General features: G+C 38.1%; 1 non-coding gene across 1 annotated transcript; it reads left to right on the top strand.

The window, feature by feature from the left end:
• Positions 1–12775: 12775 nt before the first annotated feature.
• Trnam-cau (transfer RNA methionine (anticodon CAU)) lies at positions 12776–12851 on the top strand. Its single transcript has one exon. It is a non-coding gene; the product is annotated as a tRNA-Met (tRNA).
• The last annotated feature ends 2013 nt before the right edge of the window (positions 12852–14864 follow it).

The following is a 14864-nucleotide window of genomic DNA, read 5'->3' as shown; positions in this document are numbered from 1 at the left end:
ACTCACGATCTCAGGCCTGATACTAACGTAGACTTACCACATCAGGGTTGTATGTTGTGTAATTACTTTCAGATGGGATAGTCACGATCTCTGACCTGATACTAACGTAGACTTACCACATCAGGGTTGTCTGTTGTGTTATTACTTTGAGATGGGATAGTCACGATCTCAGACCTGATACTAACGTAGACTTACCACATCAGGGTTGTCTGTTGTGTTATTACTTTCAGATGGGATAGTCACGATCTCAGACCTGATACTAACGTAGACTTACCACATCAAGGTTGTCTGTTGTGTTATTACTTTGAGATGGGTTAGTCACGATCTCTGACCTGATACTAACGTAGACTTACCACATCAGGGTTGTCTGTTGTGTTATTACTTTGAGATGGGATAGTCACGATCTTAAACCTGATACTAACGTAGACTTACCACATCAGGGTTGTCTGTTGTGTAATTACTTTGAGATGGGATAGTCACGATCTTAAACCTGATACTAACGTAGACTTACCACATCAGGGTTGTCTGTTGTGTTATTACTTTCAGATGGGATAGTCACGATCTCTGACCTGATACTAACGTAGACTTACCACATCAGGGTTGTCTGTTGTGTAATTACTTTGAGATGGGATACTCACGATCTCAGGCCTGATACTAACGTAGACTTACCACATCAGGGTTGTCTGTTGTGTAATTACTTTGAGATGGGATAGTCACGATCTCTGACCTGATACTAACGTAGACTTACCACATCAAGGTTGTCTGTTGTGTAATTACTTTGAGATGGGATAGTCACGATCTCAGACCTGATACTAACGTAGACTTACCACATCAGGGTTGTCTGTTGTGTAATTACTTTGAGATGGGATACTCACGATCTCAGGCCTGATACTAACGTAGACTTACCACATCAGGGTTGTCTGTTGTGTAATTACTTTGAGATGGGATAGTCACGATCTCTGACCTGATACTAACGTAGACTTACCACATCAGGGTTGTCTGTTGTGTTATTACTTTCAGATGGGATAGTCACGATCTTAAACCTGATACTAACGTATAGACTTACCACATCAAGGTTGTCTGTTGTGTTATTACTTTGAGATGGGTTAGTCACGATCTCTGACCTGATACTAACGTAGACTTACCACATCAGGGTTGTCTGTTGTGTTATTACTTTGAGATGGGTTAGTCACGATCTCTGACCTGATACTAACGTAGACTTACCACATCAGGGTTGTCTGTTGTGTTATTACTTTGAGATGGGTTAGTCACGATCTCTGACCTGATACTAACGTAGACTTACCACATCAGGGTTGTCTGTTGTCTTATTACTTTGAGATGGGATAGTCACGATCTTAAACCTGATACTAACGTAGACTTACCACATCAGGGTTGTCTGTTGTGTAATTACTTTGAGATGGGATAGTCACGATCTTAAACCTGATACTAACGTAGACTTACCACATCAGGGTTGTCTGTTGTGTTATTACTTTGAGATGGGATAGTCACGATCTCTGACCTGATACTAACGTAGACTTACCACATCAGGGTTGTCTGTTGTGTTATTACTTTTAGATGGGATAGTCACGATCTCAGACCTGATACTAACGTAGACTTACCACATCAGGGTTGTCTGTTGTGTAATTACTTTGAGATGGGATAGTCACGATCTCTGACCTGATACTAACGTAGACTTACCACATCAGGGTTGTCTTTTGTGTAATTACTTTGAGATGGGATAGTCACGATCTCAGACCTGATACTAACGTAGACTTACCACATCAAGGTTGTCTGTTGTGTAATTACTTTGAGATGGGATAGTCACGATCTCAGACTTGATACTAACGTAGACTTACCACATCAAGGTTGTCTGTTGTGTTATTACTTTCAGATGGGATAGTCACGATCTCTGACCTGATACTAACGTAGACTTACCACATCAAGGTTGTCTGTTGTGTTATTACTTTGAGATGGGATAGTCACGATCTCAGACCTGATACTAACGTAGACTTACCACATCAGGGTTGTCTGTTGTGTAATTACTTTGAGATGGGATAGTCACGATCTCAGACCTGATACTAACGTAGACTTACCACATCAGGGTTGTCTTTTGTGTAATTACTTTGAGATGGGATAGTCACGATCTCAGACCTGATACTAACGTAGACTTACCACATCAGGGTTGTCTTTTGTGTAATTACTTTGAGATGGGATAGTCACGATCTCTGACCTGATACTAACGTAGACTTACCACATCAAGGTTGTCTGTTGTGTAATTACTTTGAGATGGGATAGTCACGATTTCAGACCTGATACTAACGTAGACTTACCACATCAGGGTTGTCTTTTGTGTAATTACTTTCAGATGGGATACTCACGATCTCTGACCTGATACTAACGTAGACTTACCACATCAAGGTTGTCTGTTGTGTAATTACTTTGAGATGGGATAGTCACGATTTCTGCCCTGATACTAACGTAGACTTACCACATCAGGGTTGTCTGTTGTGTTATTACTTTGAGATCGGACTCACGATCTCAGGCCTGATACTAACGTAGACTTACCACATCAGGGTTGTCTGTTGTGTAATTACTTTCAGATGGGATACTCACGATCTCTGACCTGATACTAACGTAGACTTACCACATCAGGGTTGTATGTTGTGTAATTACTTTGAGATGGGATAGTCACGATTTCTGCCCTGATACTAACGTAGACTTACCACATCAGGGTTGTCTGTTGTGTTATTACTTTGAGATCGGACTCACGATCTCAGGCCTGATACTAACGTAGACTTACCACATCAGGGTTGTCTGTTGTGTAATTACTTTGAGATGGGATAGTCACGATCTCAGACCTGATACTAACGTAGACTTACCACATCAGGGTTGTCTGTTGTGTTATTACTTTGAGATGGGATAGTCACGATCTCAGACCTGATACTAACGTAGACTTACCACATCAGGGTTGTCTGTTGTGTTATTACTTTCAGATGGGATAGTCACGATCTCAGACCTGATACTAACGTAGACTTACCACATCAGGGTTGTCTGTTGTGTAATTACTTTGAGATGGGATAGTCACGATCTCAGACCTGATACTAACGTAGACTTACCACATCAGGGTTGTCTTTTGTGTAATTACTTTCAGATGGGATAGTCACGATCTCAGACCTGATACTAACGTAGACTTACCACATCAGGGTTGTCTTTTGTGTAATTACTTTGAGATGGGATAGTCACGATCTCTGACCTGATACTAACGTAGACTTACCACATCAAGGTTGTCTGTTGTGTAATTACTTTGAGATGGGATAGTCACGATTTCAGACCTGATACTAACGTAGACTTACCACATCAGGGTTGTCTGTTGTGTAATTACTTTCAGATGGGATAATCACGATCTCTGACCTGATACTAACGTAGACTTACCACATCAGGGTTGTATGTTGTGTAATTACTTTGAGATGGGATAGTCACGATTTCTGCCCTGATACTAACGTAGACTTACCACATCAGGGTTGTCTGTTGTGTTATTACTTTGAGATCGGACTCACGATCTCAGGCCTGATACTAACGTAGACTTACCACATCAGGGTTGTATGTTGTGTAATTACTTTCAGATGGGATAGTCACGATCTCTGACCTGATACTAACGTAGACTTACCACATCAGGGTTGTCTGTTGTGTTATTACTTTGAGATGGGATAGTCACGATCTCAGACCTGATACTAACGTAGACTTACCACATCAGGGTTGTCTGTTGTGTTATTACTTTGAGATGGGATAGTCACGATCTCAGACCTGATACTAACGTAGACTTACCACATCAAGGTTGTCTGTTGTGTAATTACTTTGAGATGGGATAGTCACGATCTCAGACCTGATACTAACGTAGACTTACCACATCAAGGTTGTCTGTTGTGTAATTACTTTGAGATGGGATAGTCACGATCTCAGACCTGATACTAACGTAGACTTACCACATCAGGGTTGTCTGTTGTGTTATTACTTTGAGATGGGATAGTCACGATCTCAGACCTGATACTAACGTAGACTTACCACATCAGGGTTGTCTGTTGTGTTATTACTTTCAGATGGGATAGTCACGATCTCAGACCTGATACTAACGTAGACTTACCACATCAGGGTTGTCTGTTGTGTTATTACTTTGAGATGGGTTAGTCACGATCTCTGACCTGATACTAACGTAGACTTACCACATCAAGGTTGTCTTTTGTGTAATTACTTTCAGATGGGATAGTCACGATTTCTGCCCTGATACTAACGTAGACTTACCACATCAGGGTTTTCTGTTGTGTAATTACTTTGAGATGGGATAGTCACGATCTCAGACCTGATACTAACGTAGACTTACCACATCAGGGTTGTCTGTTGTGTTATTACTTTGAGATGGGATAGTCACGATCTCAGACCTGATACTAACGTAGACTTACCACATCAGGGTTGTCTGTTGTGTTATTACTTTCAGATGGGATAGTCACGATCTCAGACCTGATACTAACGTAGACTTACCACATCAGGGTTGTCTGTTGTGTTATTACTTTGAGATGGGTTAGTCACGATCTCTGACCTGATACTAACGTAGACTTACCACATCAAGGTTGTCTTTTGTGTAATTACTTTCAGATGGGATAGTCACGATTTCTGCCCTGATACTAACGTAGACTTACCACATCAGGGTTTTCTGTTGTGTAATTACTTTGAGATGGGATAGTCACGATCTCAGACCTGATACTAACGTAGACTTACCACATCAAGGTTGTCTGTTGTGTTATTACTTTGAGATGGGATAGTCACGATCTCAGACCTGATACTAACGTAGACTTACCACATCAGGGTTGTCTGTAGTGTTATTACTTTGAGATGGGATAGTCACGATCTCAGACCTGATACTAACGTAGACTTACCACATCAAGGTTGTCTGTTGTGTAATTACTTTGAGATGGGATAGTCACGATTTCTGCCCTGATACTAACGTAGACTTACCACATCAGGGTTGTCTGTTGTGTTATTACTTTGAGATCGGACTCACGATCTCAGGCCTGATACTAACGTAGACTTACCACATCAGGGTTGTCTGTTGTGTAATTACTTTGAGATGGGATAGTCACGATCTCAGACCTGATACTAACGTAGACTTACCACATCAGGGTTGTATGTTGTGTAATTACTTTGAGATGGGATAGTCACGATCTCAGACCTGATACTAACGTAGACTTACCACATCAGGGTTGCATGTTGTGTAATTACTTTGAGATGGGATAGTTACGATCTCAGACCTGACCAATTATATCTCTCATTAGGCTGTTCTGCTACTCTCTTCATATCAGTTCTGCGAGATGTTGCTGCACTCTTTCGGAGTTCTCACTATAGACGAATCTAAATCACGCATTCCTACACCTGACTAGCAGCCTTTAGTTGGGTAGCCGTCGGCTACAATGCACTCAAAATGTGAAATGATTCGGCCTTGGCGGAAATTTTAAATTGCATTCCATCACCCGTTTTACACCTTAATACATAATAATCGGATTAACTACACGCGGTATCTATGCATTGATATACTTGCGATGGGATTACCTGCGGAATTATCTCTATTATAAATATTATTCTATTAACCCTCCTCGTCCTTGCATCTTCTCTAGGTGTTAGGCGGCTTTTATTTGCACAATTGGACGCTCAAAACACCAGGTTGGTGCTAGCGGCTACCCAAAGATGTCCGACTAAATCCTGACCATGACTTGGCTCGTTGGATTCGTCTATACCACGCAAAACATGACCTGTATATCTCGTCTTCCTTTGACTGTTGCATAAGAAGTAAATATGCAAGAAATACACTGTGACCACCCATCTCAAACCGCTCGTAAATTCGGCAAATTGTATTTCGAGTTACAGTGCAAAATGTGCATAAAGGTTGTATTCATATTTATCTATTGTTTGCCCTACATGAAAATGATTAATTTAGACTTCAACACTACTTGTTTATTTCGCCTACCGGGAGCGCTTTCGAGGAACTTCCTCATCATCAGCCGATGTTGCACACCGACATCGCCTGGCTAATAATTACTTGGTACAGCAGAGATACTAAAATAAATACCCGGGATCGATACACGTGAATGTGCTATGCACGATTTGATATTCAGACGATAAATCTGTGGATACAGGGGTAGAAAATGATGAATATCTCCCGTAATTTGTTTGTTCTAAAGAAGCCATATTTAGATCCTTGCACTTGAACATATGTGTTGAAAGGATATGATAGTCATTAGCTTAAGTATTGAGAAAGAAGCGTGCGTCTTGAACTCAAAAACTGACCAAAATTCTGATTTTATATTGCGTTGGTCCTGTATGGACTACAGCGCGTAGGCTAGCTGCACTCACTACAGTACGCGGCAGTATAAAAGTCGATGACCATTGACCTCAATGACGTATAATCAATATTTTATTAACATTCACCAAACAAACTGGTATAGTTAATATTTACAAATACAAATATTTACAATTGAAATTGTAATATTAAAGTTACAAGTACAAATATTTACAATTATAAAAGAAATATAAATTAGTCTTAATAATAATAGACAATATTAATAGTGGCGCTCAAGTCCACGTTGCATTAAGCCCAACTTATGGGGACTTTGTTATTATCTATAATTATCTATAAGTCCATGTTCGTTCGTAAATCAAAAGCTGATTTGACGAATTTGGTTATTGAGTAATACTGTCAAAATCACTTGCACTCATTATAAGTTTGAAAATGTCAGTGTCTACCATACCATCTATATCATACATTTCATGAATTGTATATAATAAATCTTGGCGAGGGATGGTATAGAAAGGACATATCATTACAAAATGAAATTCATCCTCCACCTTATTTAAATTACAAAGTGTACACATTCTATTCTCTGGATTAATTTTTGGAGAGAAGTGACGCCCTTTTCGATCATGAGATTATGAGCGCTTATTCTTAATTTACAGAATGCAGCCCTGGAAGATCTTTTAGCGATAATAACATAATTTTCTGTGCTGAAAGAATTTTTGAATGTACAATATGTTCTGAGTTTAGGACTAAAATTATTAATATGATTAACCCAAAGATTGTTATAGACGATTTGAAGTTTAGATACAATAATTTCATTAAAATTGGAAGCGGTGATCGTATTTGGTTTATCCCAAATATCAATCCTATTGATAAGGCTAAATATATTTTTTATACCTGTCGACCATGTGAAATTATTAGTACACACTAACTTTCTGTTATCTACAAGTGCTTGAATTACAAGAGAATCATTACCATTCATACATTTTTTGTTAAGCTTCCACCAGTATTTTACAGATAAAGAAAGCATAGTTGTGAGCAGTGGAAAACTACCTAATTCGCCTCTTACTGCATTGTTAGTGGATTTTTATGAACTCCGAGTATAATTTTGCAAACCTTAATGTGAATAGATTCACTTGGAAGTTTATCACATGTTGTAAGAAAGTTTGAGTCGTTCAGTTTGTTTAACAAATATGGTGCCCAAACCTCACATCCATAGCTAAGGATTGGTTGGATGAGGGTCTGAAATAATTTCATGCTACATTTGTAGGAGTCACTTATAAAATTATCCCTAATTTTATAATATGCTTTCATTGCTTTGTCTTTAAGTCTAATCATTGCTTTTGTAAATGAACCAGATGGTACAAAAATGATACCCAAATAGCAATATTCATTAGTTATGTTGATGTTACAATTACCATAATTAAATTTACAACCTTTCAAAACATGACCACCTTTATTGAATATCATGACATTTGATTTGTCAATGTTAACTAACAGTTTCCACTTTCTGCAATAATTGTGCAATTTATCAAGGGCATGTTGAAGCTTACTCACACACAGAGAGGTCAGACACCAGGCTATTGTCAGTAGCCTTAGTCATGTCCCTCGGCTCATTATGCGTCTCAAAGGTCGGAACAAAATGGCCATGCGTGGCCGTGGATTCAACCTACCATGGTGATTTCTTAGCTCTGATGTTTTTCTTGGAAACGGCTAAGGACCAACCTGATCAGGTGACATCACCGAAGTCGGAGTTTCCTGCCCCTGGTGCCGCTGGGTTTGATCAGGTTGTCCCACACAGGATCTAGTTCCAATCCTGTGTCTCGGTTCAATGAAGATCCCTGCTGCTTGATCTGTATAGCTTCCAGGACCCTCCTGGGAATTTCTTTTGTTTCTTTCTCCAGTACTTTTACGTTGTCCCAGTCTATTTGGTGCGTGTTCTTGCTCGCTTTTACATGTTCTTGTACAGCCTATTTAAAGCCAGCCCCCGGGAGCCAGCCGCTTTCGACTTATGTTCTGCAAGTCGCTTTTCTAGCTTCCTGCCCGACTCTCCGATGTATGTGGCGTGACAATCAGCATATGCAATTTTGTAGACTGTTCCCGACTGTTTCAACTTGTCTACCTTGTCTTTCGGGGAGACCAAGCTGACGTAATGTTTGATGGGGTTTAAATACGGTAGGCACACCTGCTGCGTTAAACGCTCTGCGCAGACGCAGGTTTGATTTATCCTTCTTTTCACGAGCACGTAAGAAGGTCCAATCTCTGTATCCGCAACTACGGAGCGCTGACTTAATGTGCGATAGGCCTAATACCTCCTCTTCCTTATCCGATGGATCCGTCACTATTTTTTTAATTTTTCGTACGAATTTTGAAGACTCGCTGGAGAGTACTCAAACAAAACATGAATGTAATATTGTTAGAGAACAAAATCATGATATATCGTCGTCTGCTTCACATACTGTCGTATCTTTAAAGGCTGCTTTTTGTGATTTTTGAATAATTTTTATCTAATTGTGAGGAGAATCTAATATTTTAAGTTTGAGGTATTATCACAATATTACAATCTCGTATCCATTCATGAAAGAGAGAAGCATACTGAAATACAACATAACAATATGAAATACAACAATGATAATAAAAATCACACAAGGCAGCCTTTTGAGGTAGGGCAGTATATGATGCAGACGACGATATTTACTGATGTCTCTATATGGATCACTGCAGAAAAACAACATCATCGTTAGACAGTTACTTTTTCAAAACATACCAACATCGACAGCAGATAGCTATTATGATGCTACGTTAATAAGAATATCAGTAGTAGATAGTTACTTCATCAATACCAATATCAGCAGTAGATAGTTACTTCATCAATACCAGTATCAGCAGTAGATAGCTACTTCATCATCAATACCAATATCAGCAGTAGATAGTTACTTTATCAATACCAATATCAGCAGTAGATAGTTACTTCATCAATACCAATATCAAAAGTAGACAGCTATCAATACCAATGTCCGCAGCAGACAACTACTTTATCAATACCAATATCAGCAGTATATAGCTACTTTATCAATACCAATATCAGCAGTAGATAGTTACTTCATCAATACCAATATCAGCAGTAGATAGCTACTTCATCAATACCAATATAAACAGTAGATAGCTACTTTATCAATACCAATGTCCGCAGCAGACAACTACTTTATCAATACCAATATCAGCAGTAGATAGCTACTTCATCAATACCAATATCAACAGTAGATAGCTACTTCATCAATACCAATGTCAGCAGCAGACAACTGCTTCATTAATACCAGTATCAGCAGTAGATAGCTACTTCATCAATACCAATATCAGCAGTAGATAGCTACTTCATCAATATCAATATCAGCAGTAGATAGCTCATAATACCAATGTCCGCAGCAGACAACTACTTCATCAGTACCAATATCAACAGTAGATGGCTACTTCATCAATACCAATGTCAGCAGCAGACAACTGCTTCATTAATACCAGTATCAGCAGTAGATAGCTACTTCATCAATACCAATATCAGCAGTAGATAGCTACTTCATCAATATCAATATCAGCAGTAGATAGCTCATACCAATGTCCGCAGCAGACAACTACTTCATCAGTACCAATATCAGCAGTAGATAGCTACTTCGTCAATACCAATATCATCAGTAGATAGCTACTTTATCAATACAAATGTCAGCAGCAGACAACTACTTCATCAATGCCAATATCAGCAGTATATACCCAGCAAACACAAAACGTTTTCGACATCATTCGCAAAAGGTTATAAAAGGTTGTCAGAAAACGTTTAAATGTCGGGTTATATAAAGGGTATATTAAGAGTATAAAACGTTTTCATAACCTTAAAAACATTTTTGATAATCTACTGCTCAGCAAACAAAAATGTTTTACAGAAAACGTTTAAATGTCGGGTTATATAAAGGGTATAAAAACGTTTTAATAACATTACAAAAACATTCTTGAAAACTTGATACAAAATATTCTAAACAGAATGTTATTTTGGGGTTGAAAAAATATTTTGCAAAAAATGTTTGCCCAAAATATTTGCAATAACGTTTTAAAAACGTTTTCATGACCTTTATATAACCCGACATTTAAATGTTATTAAACGGTTTTGAAAAATACATTTTAAGAACATTTCTGTGTTTGCTGGGTTCAAATATTTTAGCATAATGTTATTTAAGTATTGACAAAATATTTGGCAAAAATGTTTGCAATAATAGTTTAAAATAACATTTTTTGAAAACATTTAAAAAATATTGTTGTAGTGTGTTTTCATACAAAACGTTTTACAACGTTATCATGACCTTTATGTAACCCGACATTTTAATGTTATTAAAACGTTTTTACCTAAACCAAAAGCCAAAATATAACTTGTTTAAAACGTTTTTAAAACGTTTTTGTGTTTGCTGGGTAGCTACTTCATCAATCATCATGCAGTTATTGTTAACTACATGTATGCACACAACACAGGGGCACTCACAATAGGCAATTGAACCCTACTGGTAGCGCTGTGTTGTAGCTATAGGGGATGAATTAGTTAGCGTCATATATCAAAAAGTATAAATGTTATGATTTTAGTACTTGCTCTATGTTTCAATTACTTATTCTTTACCAAATATCTGAATTTTCAACCCGGTACAAGCTTTAATAACGGGAGAACATACATTTTTATGAAAAAGAAATCCTACCATCTATCCAAACTCGCCGTGTTATTCCAATGCACATTTTGCTTCACCGGGTAGCCCTGGTTTGGTCGTATTTGGAAGATTGGTGTCATAAAACCGTAATCTTACTATAAATAGGGGAATGTTGTATGTATCTATGTATCTATGTATCTATCTATGTATGCCTATAAAGGCTCCGTCAGTTTCGATCCAAATGTCGCCAAATTCATACGGGAGATCGAGGAATATACGGGGACGTGTTTAAACTTTATTTGGTTGAAAACGGTCAAGAATTGGCTGCAAAAACAGTGAAAATATGGGTAAAAACGGGGTTTTTGTTATGAAAATCGGTCACCAGCCTACGCGTCACTGCAGCTGGCCGGCAGCGCGTCGGCGTCGCGTGCCTAATGCGCATTACGCCAATGCGCGCGTAAACGGCGCAGAGCCACACGATTTGCGAGCCAGAGACCAGTGGACATGATAATAGGGAAGAAGGAAAAATAATAAAGGACAAAAAGGTACATGGACGGGTCACGGGATGAAGCGGTACTATAAAGAAAAATTAAATTAAAATGAGGACAAAAAGGTACGAGTAATTAGACCAACGGGTTAAAGTAACTAAATGAAACGGAACGAAACAAAGAAGGAAAGAAACTATTCAGGAAATGTAAGAAAAAAGAAGCTAAAATAATGAGAACAGAATTTAATAAAAAAACATGGAAACGGGAAATCACAAGCAGCAAATAAAAAAAAGATGCTAAAAGGGAAATATAAGAAAGAACAGATTTAGAAAATAATGGGAACTGGGTTAAATAAATAAATAACATGGACACGGAAAATCACAAGCTAAGCAGAGGAAGCTAAAAAAGAAAATGTTAGAAGAGACAGATTTAGATAAATAAAAATGTACGTTTTCAATGATTCTACCTGTTCAGTAATTTTTCCTGTTATAGTGAACGCTCCCATTTACTCATCTAGCGGGGACCCGCGCGAAGCGCGGTATCCCGCTAGTAAATACAAACTTAGTACTTTCTATCAATCAAGTATGGCTTATTCTCTACATGTCAATCTTTAAATAATTAGCATAGTCCTTATAATAACGGTGGTCCGCCTTGATGAGTACATGACAGCAAACCAGTAAAAAATACCGCTCGTACATGTCAATAGCGTCTTTATCGATTGGATTAGTCGTCCGTAGCGGACAATTCGGTCGCTCATTGGATTAATACTATCATGTGGTAATAAACTTGCAATGGACAATAGATTACTATAATGGTTTAGTACTGCATATATCGGTTTAATCTTCAATAAGCGGGTTTATGGCTGGAAAGGTCACGGTGAATTTGCCGTGGACGTAACTGCACTATGTACCAGTAGATAGCTACTTCATCAATACCAATGACAGCAGCAGACAACTACTTCATCAATGCCAACATCAGCAGTAAATAGCTACTTCATCAATACCAATATCAGCAGTCGATAACTATTTCATCAATACCAATATCAGAAGTAGATACAACTATCAGTAGTAGCAACGACAGTAGTAGCATCAGCAGTAGATATCTTCTTCTTCAATATCAATATCAGCTGAGCCTTGTAGCTTCTTCAGCAGTACCAATATCAGCTGTAGATTCACTCAAATCCGCATTCGATTTCAAATGAAATTTGAAATAGACAAAAAGTATATTGTATTAATAACACATTTTCTCTACCGAAACTCATGGGCCTCGTTGGCGCAGTCGGCAGCGCGTCAGTCTCATAATCTGAAGGTCGTGAGTTCGAGCCTCACACGGGCACCAAAGTTTTTTTAAATATTTTTTTTATTCTAATCAGAAAACTTCAGGAATATAATTAATTTCTTTTCTCATCCCTATTTCATTAATTTCGTTTCTGTTTTACTTACAATCATGATTCATGAAACTTCAGTGGAGTAGGCTAAGGTGGGCGACAGGGCGAGTCACAAAAATATGGGGGGGGGGGTCTGGGGTAGCCCGAGAACCGGGGGAAAACCGCCCCCCTCCCCCACATAACATTTTCTGGAATAAAATGGGCATGGCAAAGGGTAAATTATCCATAAAATTGAACTGCTGGGACTAAACATTAACAAATGGTGACGGACATTTTGCTTTGGCTCCTCACACTAAAATGGCTACGCTACTCGACAAGGGGATTCAATAAGTATAGGATAATGGCCAAGGATTAGAACGTGAGTGGGTAAGAATGGCTGAGCCGCGGAGCGGCGAAGCCATTCTTACCCACTCACGTTCTAATCCGCGGCCATTAACCGACTTAATACACACCTATGACGTCGCGCTATTGTTTTACCGCTCCATTATTTTTCACGAATGGAGTGTTATTGAAATAGGTTGCTCTTTACAAATTGATCAATTACTCATTGATGCCGGACAATACACTAATATAATGATCGTACTAAATTTTAGGTGCGAGTGCAAAAATAGTCCGACTCAGCTTTATATAAAATTTCTATAGAAATACCCATCATATCACGATCCAGGTGTTTAGTTCAAATCATCCGTAACCACCTTCTTGAATTATAAAGATTTAAAATGTTTGTTACACAAATTGAATAAACGTAGATTCGTAAAATCATTAAAGTGATTAGACCATCAATAGTTCTTTATGCCCACTTCTAATGTATTAACTGTTGAAGTAGTTGCGTCATGTTGCGTTTAGGTCTCTATTTTGCATAATAAGGAAAATTGGCAAAAGGTCATATAGCATGTATAGGCTCATATGAAATGGTCATTACAGTTGTCAACCTCAAGAAAACTACACCTATCGCTATACCTGAGCAATGATACTCTTCTCTGTGAATCGAGTTTACGATTTTGGAACAACCATGCAATTATGGACACTATTGTTTATCTTGGATAATTTTGTGATGGAATCATTCCGAGGATATATATCGTTGATTCGCAGCAGACGGACCAAAATCAGGTACGAAAAGGTACGAAAATTTTAAATGTACTACAACACATTTTACCTAGGCCTATTATTGTCCTTGAACTTTGTCGGCAAAAAACAAAACAAACTTCGCCGCCTTCGACGCGAAATAAAAGCCACCTCAACTTCCAGTCCCCCTTCCGAAATCAAATGGAGCGTCCCTAACATTGTAATATTTAATTACCGTAAAATGGGGGTAACTTCGGTAAGCGGGGTAACTTTGGTCGTTCAAATATATTTTTTAAATGGTCATATTTCCGTACAGCAATATTGTTTTTTAGTCATATTTGGTCTCAATTTGTTAAGAAATATATTTGGAAGAAGTCGCTCATGTCCAATTTCTTTGAAAGTTACGAAAATATTGGCATTTTTGACCAAAAATGAGCATTTTTTAACATTTTTTTCAGACAAAATAAAAATCGATATTTGTGAGCAAGGATGCGTGCTTGCTTAATTTTGCATGGGGATAAATGTCACAAAAAACAAAACCTTGCCCATATACAGCGAAGATCAATTTTTTCATTTTCTTTTCTTCATGGAATGTAATACTCTGACCAAAGTTGCCCCAAATGCGGGGTAACTTTGGTCAGGCTATTTTCAACCCCTAGGGCACCCTTTCAAAATTATTCAAAAATCTTTTTCAACTTCAAGGTGTAGAAGGGAACCCTAACGTCATAAAAAAAGAGATAATTAGAAATATATTTGGTTTTGTTTGGAAGCAGTGGTTTAAAAACTCTGAAAAGTGCCCAAAGTTACCCGTTTTACGGTATCGGATAGGCCTACTGATCGATGTAAGTAAATATTCAAGCATGCCAAAATACCATCAGATGAAACATCAAATATACTAA

This window comes from Amphiura filiformis, chromosome 8 (assembly GCF_039555335.1).
Source record: "Amphiura filiformis chromosome 8, Afil_fr2py, whole genome shotgun sequence".
In the NCBI taxonomy this organism is placed as follows: Eukaryota; Metazoa; Echinodermata; class Ophiuroidea; order Amphilepidida; family Amphiuridae; genus Amphiura; species Amphiura filiformis.
Note: the sequence above shows the minus strand (reverse complement) of the source record. Positions and strands in the feature narration are given on the sequence as shown.